Below are 17,192 nucleotides of genomic sequence, written 5' to 3'. Positions count from 1 at the left end.
TTTCCATGTCTTAGAGACATGGATTCATTCCATGTCCAAGATTCATTCTCTGACCTCTATGGAGTTTGATACGAAGGGAAGGGGCGGACAACAGTTGGACAAAGGTGAATGAGTCAAGAGGCAAGAGTTCCTATGTCTAATGCAGTAGATAGTTCCTATCCAGTAGACTATGTTTTGAAATGCACATATGTAACAATGGCACAGTCAAGATTAACTGCAACATCTCACGTAGTTGAACTGTCCCTTGTCATTTGCTGCTTAAACTTACCATGGAGAGCAGCCACCTGGGTATAATAAGGAAGATTTCCTGCGGCTCCAAAATGGTAATTTGGCAGGAAAGACTGGATACGTAGTTTGTTGGGGGGGGGGGTAGAATGGGGTGGGGGAATTTGAAAGGAATGAATACAATACAACCTTTGGATAACCTATGCATTTATTCCTTTATATAGAAGTATACAGGAAGTATGACACAGATCTTGTAACTTACAGAATAAAACAACAACAATTGAGAGAAAATATATAACTTGTATTAGGACATGAAAGGTAGGGTGTGCTCTAGTGTCTTGTTTAAGAATAATGACCAAAAGAAGAACAAGAGCTGAGGGAACATATGGTCCTAATTACTGCAAAAATCAACCCTACCAGTACAAGGTGGGTCCTGGAAAAAGAGAAATGAATGTGGCAGAGATCGAAATAAATAAGATTCTGCCCACAGTACGAAATAAAGCAAAAATATCTCATGAAAATAATTGGAAATCCAGCATAATGTATCTCTTAATCTCTGGTTCACACGACTCTCTTAAACTATCTTGCTCATTTGTGTGGTTCATTTGCTATGAATTTAAAGTATTTAAAGTCTAAAGAGAGCTCTGATTACTTTAATTTACGTACTTGCAATCTCAATGTGCTTAATGAGGTAGATATTAATAAGCAATATCGTTGGTGTTGGATCTCATTTGCAGACCGCAATCAAGTACTGTGTTATTAAGAATCTTAGTGAAAATGATGTCTTTGGTGACTGCCATGGCTTTTTCTTTTCTTTGTTGTTGCTGTTAAAATGTTCCATTTGTGCCAAAGCTCTCACTGGCATTGGTCTATTTTTGTCACATGCATCAAGATGCAGTCAAAAGCACTACTCCTGCAAGTTGTATGGCCAGTGTAGATACCTGTTCTCTGCATGTGAAGCGAGATTTGGTCATAAATTATCCTTCATTGTGCTAAATTGTACAAGTGCTGCAACAAACTTGGCATATCAGCCTTTGAAAACAGATCATTTGCAAATGAAATTAAATTATCAGATACCAACCTGCACTGCATGCAAGTCACATCAGTCAGGTTTACTAAATTAAAAAAGCAAATCAATAATAAATGGATGTTAACAAAGCATGAGGAAATTAAATCTCTAATGACCAGAGATAAACCTAATGACACTATATGGTGGTAAGATTGAAGTTATCCAACATTCAGGTATATCAGATGGGTTCCAAGTCTGAGAGGACAGATTGATCATTGGTTACCAGCCATGTGTGAATGCCGAAACAAGAGGTCATTCAATTAATTCACTGTTCTTTAGCCAAGTCATCAATAGCAGGTTCTTCCAAGATGCTAATTGTGTTATTTTCCCTGCAAAGCAATCCATATATTTAAATTAAAAAAAGAATCGCTGCAAACTTCTCTTGGGTCTTCCTTTTGCACACTTCATTTACAGCACTGGAAGACAGTTAAGATGGGATACTTAGTAGTAATTATCACTGAAGCAAGGGCACATTGCATTGCCAGATACTGGTAAAGTGAATACTGTATGTTGCCTGTGCAAAAACACGGACTAGACGTTAGTGAAAAATAATTAATCACGTGCGACAACTTAGAATCCCCGGAGGTACACCACCTAGTACAGAAGATATTCATGGCTTTAAAATGCTCACCTCGTAAGTTACTTGTCATGCTTTCTCCAAAATGTTTTACATCATTCATCTCAACTTCCCAGTCATCACAAGGACTTTACGACTCCATTCCTGCCCCAATTCACCAATAATTTACTGTACAAACACCAGTTGCCCAAAGAGGTCTGTTTTAAAGTTTGTAATGTAAAGTATACATCAAGATGTACAGTTTTTGTTAAATAAACATGAGTGTTACTTATGTGCTGAAATCAACACTGTTATATAGAACAATGTCCTTCCGTGTTCCAGTGACTTTTTCTTCATGTCATTAGTTCAAGCCCTGAAGCATGGTAGTGATTTGAATGCTAACCTAGCCTGTCCCATCAAGATAATGTCATAAGGACTCCCAGCGGGCACTGAAATAATACTAGATCCTTGTAAATTCATCTGGTCAATTAGAGTACAGTAATGCTTCTAAGCTTAAGGGTGCAAGATGAAGGGATGAGCTTTCATTTTCTTTGGAAAGTCTGTTTTGTGTAGGTGTGAACTGGAGTTTCAGAGGTGCAGTAAGGTTGTGGCAGGGTGGGTACGGGCCAAATCGAGGCAGCAAGCGTGTCCAAGAGTGAGGAACGAGCCAATGTTGGGTCAATTTAAACACCAGGCCTGCTTGAAGAGGTCGGAGGTGTTCAGCCCGCTGCTCTGCCAAGTTTACTTGCCTCTGTGCTGAAATGAGGCTGTGGCCTGTAACTAGTGGGCTCCTGGACCGGCTGCAGCAATGAACTGACTTTGTGGTTGTGGACTCACTTTTGAGAACTTTAGTCCTGATTGTTACTTGTTTACTTTAAATATGATTTGTTCTCTTATCACACATTGGGTGTTTGACTTTTTTTTTTAATGGGTTCTATTGGTTTTCTTTGTTTTGTGGCTGCCTGTAAGAAAATGAATCTCAAAGTTATATTTGCAGTTGTATACATACTTCGATAATAATTGTACTTTGAACTTTGAAGTAACATTTTTTGATGTGCAGCGTATAAAGGAAATGCATTAAATCTGAGACAGTAAAATTTAGAATGAAGAACATGGTGACAAAGGCAGGTCTTATAACTATAAGACATAGGATCAGTTAAAAAAACATAGAAAACCTACAGCATAATTTAGGCCCTTCAGCCCACAAAGCTGGGCTGAACATGTCCTCAACCATAGCCCTCTATTTTTCTAAGCTCCATGTACCTATCCAGGAGCCTCTTAAAAGACCCTATCATTTCCGCCTCCACCTCCGCTGCCAGCAGCCCATTCCACAACATAGCCCATTGAGTCTGCCTCACTATTCCATCACGTTTGATTTATTATTCCCCTTCAACCCTATTCTCCTGCCTTCTTCACATAACCTTTGACACCCTTATTGATGAACCTCTCAACCTCTACTTTAAATATACCCAATGACTTGATCTCCACAGCTGTCTATTGGAATGAATTCACCACCGTCTGTCTAAAAAAATTCTTCGTCCTCTCTGTGCTAAAGGGATGCCCCTGTATTTTGAGGCTATGCCCTCTGGTCCTAGACTTGCCCACGAAAGGAAATACCCTCTCTACATCAATGCTATCTCGGCCTTTCAGTATTCAATAGGATTCAATGATATTCTCCCTTATTCTTCTAAACTCCAGTGAGTAAAGACCCAGATCCATCAAAGTCTTCTATTATGTTAACCCTTTCATTCCCAGAATGATTCTCGTGAACCTTCACTGGACTCTGTCCAATGCCAGCACATCCTTTCTTAGATAAGGGGCCCAAACTTCTCACCATATTTCAAGTGCAGTCTGGCCTTATAAAGCCTCAGCATTACATCCTTGCTTTTAATATTGTAGTCTTCTTATCTTCTCAAAATTAATGCTAATACTTCACTTGTGTTCCTTACTACCTACTCAACCTGCAAGTTAACCTTTATGGAATCCTGCACGAGGACTCCCAAGTCCCTTTGCACCTCTGATTTCTGAATTTGGTCCAATTAGAAAATAGTCTAAGGCTTTATTCCTTCTACCAAAGAGCATGACCGTACACTTTCCTGCACTGAATTCCATCTGCAACTTCTTTACCCATTCTCCTAAAATGGCCAAGTCCTTCTACAGACCTCATGCTTCCTCAACACTACATACCCTTCCACCTATCTTCGCATTGTCCACAAACTTGGCCACAAAGCCATCAATTCAGTCATCCAAATCACTGACATATAATGTAAAATGAAGTGGTCCCAACACTGATCCCTGTGGACCACCACTAGTCACCAGCAACCAACCAGGAGCAAACCCATTTAATCCCATTCTTTGCCTTCTGCCAGTCAACCAGTCTTCTATCTAAGCTAATGTCTTTCCTGTAATACCATAATACCACCAAGTAAACAGCATCCACTGACTCTCCTTTATCTGTCCTGCCTGTTTTTCCTCAAAGAATTCCAACAGATTTTCAAGCAAGATTTCCCCTTAAGGACCATGCATCCCCAAGCACCCTGAAACCTCATCTTTAATAACGGACTTCAACTTCTTCCCAACCACTGAAGTCAGGCTAACTGGCCTATAGTTTCCTTCCTTCGGGCTCTCTCCCTTCTTAAAGAGTGCAGTGACATTTGCCATTTTACAGTCTTCTAGAACTATTCCGGAATCTAGTGATTCTTGAAATATCATTACTAATGCCTTCATAATCTCTTCAGCTACCTCTTTCAGAACCCTGGGGTACAGTTCATCTGCTCCAGGTGACTTATCGACCTTCAGACCTTTCAGCTTCCCGAGCACCCTCTCCCTTGTAATAGCAACTACACCTACTTCTGCCCCCTGACACTCTCCAATTCCCAGCATACTGCTGGTGTCTTCCACGTGAAGAACGACACAAAATACTTATTAAGATCATCTGCCACTTCTTTGTTTCCCCTCCCTCCACCCCACCACTACTACCTGTCCAGCACTCCTGTATCATTTTCTGATAACCATTCTTTCCTCTTTGATTATCAGGTTTATTGCCACTGACATACTGTACAGTGCAATGCATAATAATACAATAAATTACTATAAGAAATATATATAAATAATTTAAATTAAATTAGTGCATAAAGAGAACAAAATACTGAGGTCGTGTTCATAGGTTCATTGTCCATTCAGAAATCTGATGGCAGAGGGGAAGAAGCTGTTCCTAAAATGTTAAGAGTATGTCTACAGGCTCCTGTACCTCCTCTCTAATGGTAGTAATGAGAAGACAGTGTGACCCGGTGGTGGGGGTCCTTTACAATGGATGCTGCCTCTTTGAGGCATTGGTTTTTGAAGATGTTCTTAAATGGTGGGGGAGGCTAGTGCCCATGACGGTGCTGGCTGAGTTTACAACCCCCTGCAGGATTTTTCCAATCCTGTGCCATGCTCCCTCCATACCAGAAGGTGAGTAACCAGTTAGAATACTCCGCACGGTACATCTGTAGACATTTGTGAGAGTCTTAGGTGGCATAGCAAATCTCTTCAAACTCCTGATGAAATATAGCTGCTGGCGTGCTTCCTTCGTAATTGCATCGATATAGAGATTGACATCCTGGAACCTGAAACTGCTCAATGTTCCCACTGCTGAACTCTTGCTGAGGACTGGTGTATGTTCTCCCAGTTTCTGCTTCCTTAAGTCCACAATTAGTTCTTTGGTCTTACTGACCTTGAGTGTTGTTGTAGCACCGCTGAACTAGCTGATATGTCCCACTCTTATGCGGCTCCTTGTCACCATCTGGGATACATCTGACAACAGTTGTGTCATCACCAAATTCTTAAATGGCATTTGTGCTCTGCCTAACCACACAGTCATTGGGTGCAGAGACATTAGAGCAGCAGGCTAAGCACGCATCTTTGAGGTGTGCCAGTGTTGACTGTCAGTGAGGAAGAGATGTTATTTCTGATCTGCACTGACTGCAGTTCCCTGGTGACAAAGTCTAGCATCTAGTTGCAGAGGGAGATACAGAAATTCATATTTTGAAACTTGTTGATTAGTTCTGTGTGGATAATAGTGTTGAACACTGATCTGTAATCGATAAACAGGAGCCTAACATAGGCATTGCTATTATCCGAATGATCCAAGATTATGTGGAGAGCCAGTGAGATTGTATCCACTGTAGGTCTATTGTGGGAATAGGCAGATTGCAGCAGGTCAAGGTCCTTGCTTAGGCAGGAGTGAATTCTAGCAATGACCAATCTCTCAAAGCACTTCATCACCATCCAGATCATTGATATAGATGGCCAACAACACAGGACTCAGCACCAGTTCCTGTAGCACACCACTAGTTACAGGCCTCCAGTCAGAGAGGCAACCATCTACTATCACTCTTACTTCTCCTGTAAGGCCCATATCTAATCCAATTTACTACCTCATCTTGAATGCCAAGCAATTGAACCGTCTTGACCAACCTCCCATGCAGGACGTTGCCTAAAGTCTATGAAGGCAACATCCATTGCCTTGCCTTCATCAACTTTCCTGGAAACTTCCTCGACAAACTCTAAGACTGGATAGACATGACGTACCACACACATAGCCATGCTGATTATCTCTAATCTGTCCTTGTCTATCCAAATACTTATATATCTGGTCCCTTAGAATACTTTTCAATAACTTTCCCACTACTGATGTCAGGTTCAATAGCTGATAATTTCCTGGCTTATTCTTAGAGCCTTTCAAACCAATAAAACAATATTAGCTATCCTCCAATCCTCCAGCATCTCCCTCGTGGCCAAGGAGTTTTTAAGTAGCTCTGCCATGCCCCTGCAATTTCTACACTAGACTCCCACAGGGTCCAAGGGAACACCTTATCAGATCCTGGGGATTTATCTACACTAATCTGCCTCAGGAGTGCAATCACCTCCTCCTCTGTAATCTGTATAGGGTCCATGACCTTGCTGCTATAATGTTTCACTTTTATAGACCCTGTGTCCATCTCCCGAGTAAATTTAGATGCAAAAATTCCACTTAAGATCTCCTCCATCTCTTTTAGCTCCATGCATAGTCGATCAGTCTGATCTTCCAGAAGACCAATTTCATCCCTTGCTATCCTTTTGCTCCAAATATATTTGTAGAAGCTCTTAGGCTTCTGCTCCACTTTGCCTACTAGAGCAACCTCGTGCCTTCTTTCACCCTTCCTGATTTTCTTCCTAAGTGTTCTCTTGCATTTCTTATACACCAAGTACCTTATTTGTTCCCAACTGCCTATATCTGCTAAGCACCTCCTTTGTTCTCTTAACCAGGGCCTCAATATCTCTTGAAAACCAAAGTTCCTAAACCTGTTATCCTTGTCTTTTATTCTGACAGAAACATACAAACTCTGTACTTTCAGAACTTCACTTTTGAAGGCTTCCCACTTACCAAGTACACCTTTGCCAGAAAACAACCCGACCCAGTCTCAGCTTGACAGATCCTTTCTGATATCATCAGAATTGGCCTTTCTCCAGTTTAGAATCTCAACCTGAGGACTAGACCTATCCTTTTCCCAGATATACCTTGAAACTAATGGCGTTTTACTCACTAGGTGTAATGTGTTTCCCTACATAAATTTGTACCAACTGCCCTGTTCCATTCCCGAACAGGAGATTTAGTATTGCACTCTCTCTAGATGGGAATTCTATGTGCTGATTAAGGAAACCTTCCTGAACATATTTGACCAACTCTTTCCCATCCAGCCCTTTTACAGTATGGGAGTATCAGTCCTCAGTCAATATGTGGAAAGTTAAAATCACCTATCAGAACCTTGTGTTTCATGCAGCAGTCTGCGATCTCTCGACAGATTGGCTGCTCTAAATTCCACTGACTATTGGGCAGTCTATTATTTAGTCCCTTAACATGGTCATACCTTTCTTATTCCTCATTTCTACCCATAAAGCCTCACTAGATGAGCTCTCCAGTCTGTCCTGACTGAGCACTGCTGGGACCATGTGGGAGGTCAAAATTCAGATGTCAGAGTGGGCTAGAAGGAAGCTTGGCATCATGTGTGAAGGGCGGGCACTCTAATGATCTCTTTGCGTGTTCAAATATTCACGCACGAAATACAAGTAAACCATTCCATCCACTCAGAGCAATCTCAGCCATCCATTTATTTCCCCATATGCTAATATCACGCACATGCTGTCAACACCATCTTAATTCTCCTACCACCCACCTAGACCTGGGGTAAATTATGGTAACCTCTTAATTTACTAACCATATTTTGAGATCTGGGAGGAAACCAGAGCACTCAGAGAAAAACTCACACGGTACACCTCCACATAAAGTGCACCAGTGTTCAGGGATGAACCCAGTTCATTGGAACTGTACTTCTCATATGCTGTAACATCTGCACAATAGAGCAACCATATCAAATGAGAAATTTCTGAGTGTCCCTGCAAAGTCCAAGACTTTGACGCACATGAGATCAGAATTGGTGGTAAAGGTACTATACCATTTGAAGAACTTTGCAGAAATTTGAAACCATTTGAAGAAATTGTTTTTGTGTTTTCTGTAATGTAATACTGCATTTAAAAATAGAAGTAAAATTAAAATTAATGAGGTAAATAACTAGATAACTGGGTGTTGGATAAGCATTTTCTATTCAACCAATTCTTAGAGTCAGTAACATGCAACATAGAAGTAGGCCCATAGATCACCAAAGTATGCTGACCATTGAGTACTTATCTACAGTAATCACATTTTCTGGCTCTTGGCCAATAGGCATTGGCAATTCAGATGCTCTTATGAACACTTTTCTTAATGTCATGAGAGTTTGTGATTCCACTACCTGCCCAAGTGGTGTTTTCCAGGTTGTGATCACCCACTAGGTGAAAAAAAAATTCCACTGATCCCCTCTAAACTTCGTGCCCTTTTACCTTACACTTATAGCCTCTGGTTTTAGATACTTCTGCAAATATTGCCTATCCTATAAATTATAAATCTGTCTACCTCAGTTAGATTCCCTGCTAGCCTATATAGTCCCTTGTAAATGAAATGCTCCATCCCAGGCAAGATTCTGATGAACCTCCTCCATAACCTTGCCAATGCAATCACATCCTTCCTGCAGCGTGATGAACAGACTGGCACACAGATCTCCAGCTGTGGCTTAACCATTTTATTTCATCTATAATGTTATAACAAGACCTTGTGGGGAAGCACTGGTCACCAGGCTTCCAATTACACAGCACCTGCCAATACCCCATCAAGTTTGGCCAATTGCCCTGGATCCTGTGGGCTTTTGGAACATGTGTCCCACATGGTACCTTGTCAATGGCTTTACTGAAGCCCACGTACACTAATCAACAGTACTTTCCTTGTCAATACAGGCTGGTAAATTTAAACAAAGTCAAACAAGATCTCCTAACAAAACCAAGCTAATTATTTTTGTTTAATCCCTGACTTTAAGTGTAGTTCGAACCTGAAATTTAGAATTGCTTTGAATGACCTTCCTACCACTGATGACTCACTGACCTGTTCTTGCTTGTCTAATTCCTGCTGCCCTTCAAGAATATTGCTTTTTCGCTGAGCACCAGTCATCTAGCACCTCAAGCCTTGGCAGCAAAAATTTAAGCATCTCTGTTGGAGTCCTGGCTGTCACCTCATTGTTTCCCTTAGCAGCTGGGTTACATTCCAGCAAACCCTATGTTCTTGGATTTATCTACTTTAAACCCAAAAAAGACATCTAATACATTTTCCTTTTTTAGTAGTAACTTCTCTAGAACTTCAAATTCCTCTTCTCAACCCCTTTCCGATTTTTTCAACTGCAACACCCTCTTTAGTGAATACCAATACTCATTTAAAAGTCAATTTTTTACGCAACACCACAAAATCATCTAATTGTACATCAGAATGTATGGTGAACACATGCATTAATGATGCAATGGAATGGCAGAACAACCCCCCTGTCATTTTGGGATACCACACACAGACAGTTGTATTACAGGACTAGACATCACCACAGAAAGTTGTGACCTTATATTCAACTCTTCAAATGCATCTGAAATTAAATGCTAATATCAGCACTTGGGACTAGTAAACTAATGAACTAAACAATGTTTTGCAATTCAGTAACGTCAAGCTACTGAATTGCAAAAAGTCATTTAGTTCATTAATGACATTCAGGAAAGAACATCTACCAGCTTCGCCCAGTGTGATGTATAAATGACTCTAGACCCACAGCAACATAAGACTTGGAATAAAAACCAGCAAGCTGTTCAGTTCAGCCCGTGAATGGGGTGAACATGAATAATTGCCCTCCCAGTGGTAGCCACATCACTTGTACCCATTTGACTCCAGAAGTCATACAATATAGATAAACCAGGTTCAGGACTAGGTCCCTCCGTCTGTTCAGCCATTCAATTAGATTATGGCTAATCAAATTGTAAATTTAAATTCACATTATTCTCTGTTACTATTCACCTCTTGTTTGTCCTCTGCCCTGGAAATATTCAAAGATTTTGCCTCCAATGCTCTTTGAGGAAGAGACTTCAAAGATGCACAACACTCTGGTTAAAGAAATCCTCATCTCTGTCTTAAATGGGTGATGCCTTGATCTTACATGGGTGGAAACATCTCTATAACCACCAAATCAACATCCCTTGCGGTCTTTTATGTTTTAATCTAAAAGTCACAATTTTTTTTTAAATCTCCAGTAGATATGAGCCAAGCTCAAACTAACAAACATTTCTTCACAAGCCAGCCCACTCATGAATAAAACTTGGCTTCATTGCTATTGGGAACTGGAGTAATAGCGCTGAGGATGTGGCAGTTGGTACACAACTAGATGCAGCGTGTAGTGAGAGTGTGAGGAAAGAGAGGCAGATGGTAGGGCAAAATTGCAGTCAGTGGGATAAGTTGAAGTGCAACATGGGGGCAAAATTAAAAAGTGTGATGAATACAGGACTGAAGGTGTTACATTTGAACACACGCAGGATATTAGAGTAAGATAGATGATCTTATAGTGCTGTTAGAGATTGGCAGGTGTGACAGTGTTGGCTAAAAGGTCATAGTTGGGTGCTTATCATCCAAGAGTTCAATTGAATCAGAGGACAGGCAGATAGGCCGAAGAGGTGTGGTAGCTCGATTGGAAAAATATAAAATCAAATCTTTAGAAAGAGGTGACATAGGATCTGAAGGTGTAGAAGCCTTATGGGTAGACTTAAGAAACTGCAAGAGTAAAGAGAGCCTGAAAGAAAGTATAGAACCTGTAAAAAGTATTCACCCCACTTGGAAGTTATCATGTTTTATTTTTTTTTACAACATTGAATCACAGTGGATTTAATTTGGCTTTTTTGACACAGATCAACAGAAGAAGACTCTTTCCTGTCAAAATGAAAACAGGTCTCTACAAAGTGACCTAAATTAATTACAAATATAAAACAGAAAATAATTGATTGCATATGTATTCAGCCCCTTCAAATCCATATTTAGTAGATGCACCTTTGGCAGCAATTACAGCCTTGAGTCTGTGTGGATGGGTCTCTATCAGCTTTGCACATCTGGACACTGCAATTTTTCCCCATTCTTCTTTACAAATCTGCTCAAGCTCTGTCGGATTGTATGGGGATTGTGAGTGAACAGCCCTTTTCTGGTCCAGCTACAAATTCTCAATTGTATTGCAGACTGGACTCTGATGTGACCACTCCAGAGTCACATTTTTTTAAGCCATTTTAAACACATTTTTTTAATGTTGTTTTTAAGCCATTCCTGTGCAGCTTTGGCTTTATGCCTGGGGTCATTGTCTTGCTGGAAAACATATCTTCTGCCAAGTTGCAATTCTCTTGCAGACTGCATCAGGTTTTCCTCCAGGATCTCCCTGTATTTTGCTGCATTCATTTTACCTTCTATCTTCACAAACCTTCCAGGGCCTGCTGCAGTGAAGTATCACAACAGCATGACACAACAACATGCTTCATGGTAGGGGTGGTGTGTTTTTGATGATGTGCGGTGTTTGGCTTACACCAAACATAGCATTTAGTCTAAGAGCCAAAAAGCTCAATTTTAGTTTCACCAAACCTTACAGCCTTCTTCCAGCTGACTTCAGAGTCTCCTACATGCCTTCTGACAAACTCTAGCCGAGATTTCATGAGGTTTTTTTTCCCCAACAGGGGCTTTCTCTTTGCCACTCTCCCATGAAGCTGCAACTGGTGAATCACCCGGGCAACAGTTGTTGTATGTGCAGTCTCTCCCATCTCAGCCACCGAAGCTTGTAACTCCTCCAGAGTTGTCATAAGTCTCTTGTTGGCCTCCCTCACTAGTCCCCTTCTTGCATGGTCACTCAGTTTTTAAGGACAGCCTGCTCTAAGTAGATTTACAGCTGTGCCATATTCTTTCCATTCATTGATGGTTGACTTGACTGTATTCCAAAGGATATTCAGTGACTTAGAAAAATTCTCCTGACTTGTGCTTCTCCATAACCTTTTAACAGAGTTGTTTGGAGTGTTCTTTTGTCTTCATGGTCTGGTTTTTGCCAGGATACTGTCTCACCAGCAGTTGGACCTCCAGATCCAGGTGTATTTTTACCAGAATCAATTGAAACACTTTGACTGCACACAGGTGATCTCCATTTAACTAATTATGTGACTTCTAAAACCAATTGGCTGCACAAGTGATGACTTGGTGTGTCATATTATTTTGTTGTTTATATTTGTAATTAATTTGTAGAGTTCTGTTTTCACTTTGACAGGGAAGAGTCTTTTTCTGTTCATCAGTGTCAAAAAAGCCAAATTAAATCCACTATGATTCAATGTTGTAAAACAATAAAACACGAAAAATTCTGGGGGGGGGGGATACTTTTGATAGGCACTGTATATACAGGCCCCCAAAGAGTAGCCAGGATGTGGGATTTAATTTCACCAGGAAGTAGAAAAGGAATGTAATAAGGGCAATGTTGGTCATGAAGGATTTCAATATGCAGGTGGATTGGAAATTCATGTTAGTGCTGGTTCCCAAGACAGGGAATCTGTAGAATGCCTACAAGATGGCTTTTTAGAGCAGCTTGTGTTTGATCCCACTAGGGAAAAGGCAATTTTGGATTATGGGTTGTGTAATGAACCAGATTTGATTAGGGAGCTTAAGGTACAAAAAAAAACCTTTAGGACACAGTAATTATAACATGATGGAATTCACCCTGCAGTTTGAGAGAAAGAAGATAAAATCAGATGTATCTGTATTACAGTGAAGTAAAGTTTATTACAGAGGCATGAGAGAGGATCTGGCTAAAAATGATAGAAAGGGAACATTAGCAGGGATGATGGCAGAACAGTGATGGCTGGAGTTTCTGCAGGGGAATCCTGAAGGTGCAGGATAGATACATCCCAAAGATGAAACGGTATTCTAAAGGAAGGATGAGGCAACTGTGGTTGACAAACAAAGTTGAAGATAGCATATTTTTGGACATAAGAGGACATTTAATAAAGCAGTGATTAGTTGGAAGTTGGAGGATTGAGAAGCTTTTAAACACTAGGAGGAGACAACTAAATACACTTAAGGAGAGAAAAGATGAAATATGAAGGTAAGCTAGCCAATATTATAAAAGAGGGTACTAAAAGTTTTCTCAGATATACAGTATAAAGAGTAAAAGAGAGGTGAGAATGGATATTGGACCACTAGAAAATGATGCTGGAGAGGTAGTAATGGGTGACAAAGAAAGAAATAATAAGTGTTTTGCATTTGACTTCACTGTAGAAGACACAGGTAGTATGTCGAAATTGGAGAGCGCCTTTGGGCAGAAATGAATGTTGTTGCTATTCCCAAGGAGAAGGTACTTGGGGAAGCTGAAAAGACTGAAGGTAGATAAGACACCTGGACCAGATCAGTTATACCCAGGGTTCTGAAAGAGGTATCTGAAGTGATTGTGGTGACATTAATGATAATCTTCCAAAAATCACTAGATTCTGTAATGAATGCAGAGGAGTGGAACATTACAAATGTCACTCCACTCTTCGAGAAGGGATGGAGGCAGATGAAAGGAAATTATAGGTCCGTTAGCCTAACTTCAGTGATTGAAAGGATGTTGCAGGGATGTTGCATTATTAAGGATGAGGTTTTGGGGTACTTGGAGGCACATGATAAAATAGACCAAAGTCAGCATGGTTTCCTTAAGAGGAAGTTTTGCCCCATTAATCTGTTGAACTTCTTTGAGGAAATAACAGGCAGAATAGACAAAGGAGAGTCAGTGGATATTGTGTACTTAAATTCTCAGAAGACCTTTGACAAGGTGTTGCATATGAAGCTGCTTAACAAGATAGGAGCCCATGGTATTACTGAAATGATTCTACCATACATTGCCTAACTGGCAGGGGGCAAGGACTAAGAACACATGGGGCCTATTCTGGTTGGCTGCCGGTGACTAGAGGTGTTCCACAGATGTCGATATTTATGTTATATTTAACAATTTGGAGGACAAAATTGTTGGCTTTGTGGCCAAATTTGCAGACTATACAAAGACAGGTGGAAGGGCAAGTAGTGCTGAGGAAGCAGGGAGTCTGCAGAAGGACCTGGATAGATTGGAGGAAATAAGCAAAGAATTGGCAAATAGAATATAGTGTAGGAAAATGTATGGTCATGCACTTTGGTAGTAGGAATACGTAAAGGCTTAGACTATTTTCTAAATGGAAAGAAAACTCAAAAATCTGTGATGCAAAGGGATTTGGCAGCCTCAGAACAGAGGGACATCTATTTAGAACAGCAATAAGGAGAAACTTTTTCAGGCAGAGGGTGGTGAATCTGTGGAATTCATTGCCACGGACAGCTGTGGAGGCCAAATCATTGAGTGTATTTAAGGCAGAGGTTGATAGGCTCTTGGTTAGTAAGGTTGTCAAAGGTTACGGAGAGAAGATTATGGGGTTGAAAGGGATAATAAATCAGTCATGATGGAATAGTGGAGCAGACTCGATGGGCCAAGTGGCCTAATCCTGCTCCTGTCTTATGAAAGGGAGAAGACTAATATCACAGAATTCTGAGGTAATAAATGGGAAGAGCTTCTTTCCTTTTTGACCAGGAGTCATGGAGAAGACTGAAGGTGTCTCAAAAAAAAAAGAAATTTGAATGGAAGCAGAGAAATTTTGTTTGTGTTGCAAAGGAAAAGCTGAAGGTCCAAAACAAATCCTGATGGCAGTTAGTAGGTCAGTCAACATCTGTAGAGAGGAAAAATAAGCCAAAATATCAGCCATGATCACAAGAGATTCTACAGAATCTGGAAATCTTGAGGGAAGTACACAAACTGCTGGAGGAACTCAGCAAGCCTGGCCACGACCCTTCATCAAGACTTCTGAGTTGCTGAGATCCTCTTGCATTTTGTGTGTGTAAGATTTCAGGATCCTTGTTGGAACTCTGCCAGTTCCACTCCACTGATAGTTATTGCCTATCAAGAGTGACTGACTCTCAGTTCAAAAATATATTTCTTGTGATAAAAACATCTGGCTTTTGCTTGCTCCCTCAATCAGTTTTACTCAGAACCAGGAAGTGAATGGCTGATAAATCTCTCAAACAAGGGCACCTAGTAGTAAGTCAAGTTATATAACTATTAAAAATGTTTAAATGATCCGTGAAGCAGGGCAAAATTATCAATAAGCTTAAAACATGGGAAAAAGGTGGTTACTGCTGTAATGGATGCTTGAAATCATGATGCTGTTATTTTTTTAAAATTAAATTTCCAATTACTGTTAATATCTAACAAAATTTTAGAGCAATCATTCTAATCACTTTCAAACAATTAGATTAAATCAAGATTTTAATAACAATAGGATTTCAATGTCAGCTTGCATGCAAACATTTGATGTAGCCCAGCTGATCTAAGCCAATGTAAACACTCTTTCCTTCCACTATACTTCATTTGAACCTTATTTTCCCTCTACTCAACCCACTGTGGCCTCTTACCTCTTCTCCTCACCTATCACCTCACCCTGATGACCCACCTTCTCCCCTTTGTCCCAAAGTCCACTCTCCTCTCCTATCAGATTCCTTTCTCTTCAGCCATTTTTCTTTCCCACCCACCTGGCTTCATCTATCACTTCCTAGCTTATTCTCCTTCCTCTCCCCCCACCTTTTTATTCTGTCAGCCTCCGCCTTCCAAACAACCCTGTTGAAGAGTCTCAGCCCAAAACATCGACTGTTTATTAATTCCCATAGATGCTGCCTGACCTGCTGAATTCCTCCAGATTTTGTGTGATTTGCTCTGGATTTCCAACACCTGCAGAATCTCTTGTGTTTATCTTTATATCTTGCTGTTCATCCTCAAATGCTTACCTAGTTTTACCTCAACTAATTCTGCATAGTAACCATTTTTTGGATAAAGAATATATTCCCAAATCCTTTATTGGTTTGCTAGTATCTACAATACACGAGTTATTTTTTTTAAACTTAATTATGGATAAAAACAGCTTCTCTGCACCTCACATTCAAACATAATTTGAAACATTGTCATTTGGTTAACAGTGTACAGAGAAATAAAAACAGGTATAGTTTTCACAGACCTTTATTTCTAGGATAATACCTATAAATTATTTTTTGGTCTTTTTAGTACCTCTGATTCAACTTTGTAAGGTAGCAGTATATCAACGTGGTGTAATCACAGTTGTATTAAAATTTAATATTTTCCAACGGAATCAAATGGAAAATTAACTCCAGTGCTTGAAGCATAGTTTAAATAATCTTAGCAACTTAAGTAGAGCTTTTAAAACAGATAGGTACATGGAGGTTAGAAAAAAATAGAAGGCTATGGGTAACCCCGGGTAATTTCTAAGGTAAGGACATGTTTGGCACAGCTTTGTGGGCCAAAGGGCCTGTATTGTGCTGTATGTTTTCTATGTTTCTGTGTTTCTATCCAAAATCTCTTTGGTCTTCTACCCATTTGGTGAAAAACATAGAACCTTTCTTCACCAACTGATAGGCACCACCTCCTTTGAAAATCTCTGAAAATGATTAGATATTTATGCAATTATTCTGCAATTAAGAATGTGGTTTTTTTCTACATTTAATTTATCCCATAATTTATCAATCACAGAATTTAGATGTCTTGATACTTCCTATTCAAGTTACTTAAATAAATAATGAGCCACACCAGACCCTATACAAATCTGAATGAATGACCACTTCTCATCTTATACCAGTATGAGTTATTATGCAATTAACCAATAGGTATGTATTCAAATGCTTTAGCCTACCGCCATATCAAGATTGTGTATTGGGTACTAGCATGTAGACTCTTGCAATATCAAGGGATAACTTGGTAGTACCCACCACATAATCTTTTGAAAAATTGAAGTATATTCCATCCAATGTTCCTGTTACAGTTTCAGTTAGGGTCTAGAATCATC

At 40.0% G+C, this 17,192-nt stretch overlaps 1 long non-coding RNA gene across 1 annotated transcript in view; it reads right to left on the bottom strand.

Annotated features, from left to right (window-relative positions):
- Window positions 1-437: 437 nt before the first annotated feature.
- The window catches only part of LOC140732757 (uncharacterized), a 32,098-nt gene continuing 15,343 nt past the window's right edge, over window positions 438-17,192 (bottom strand). The window contains exon 3 of the long non-coding RNA XR_012100123.1: window positions 438-1,623. This is a non-coding gene — a long non-coding RNA (uncharacterized lncRNA). The remainder of the gene's footprint in view (window positions 1,624-17,192) is intronic.

This window comes from Hemitrygon akajei, chromosome 9 (assembly GCF_048418815.1).
Source record: "Hemitrygon akajei chromosome 9, sHemAka1.3, whole genome shotgun sequence".
NCBI classification, from domain to species: domain Eukaryota; kingdom Metazoa; phylum Chordata; class Chondrichthyes; order Myliobatiformes; family Dasyatidae; genus Hemitrygon; species Hemitrygon akajei.
This window is presented reverse-complemented; position numbering and strand designations above follow the sequence as displayed.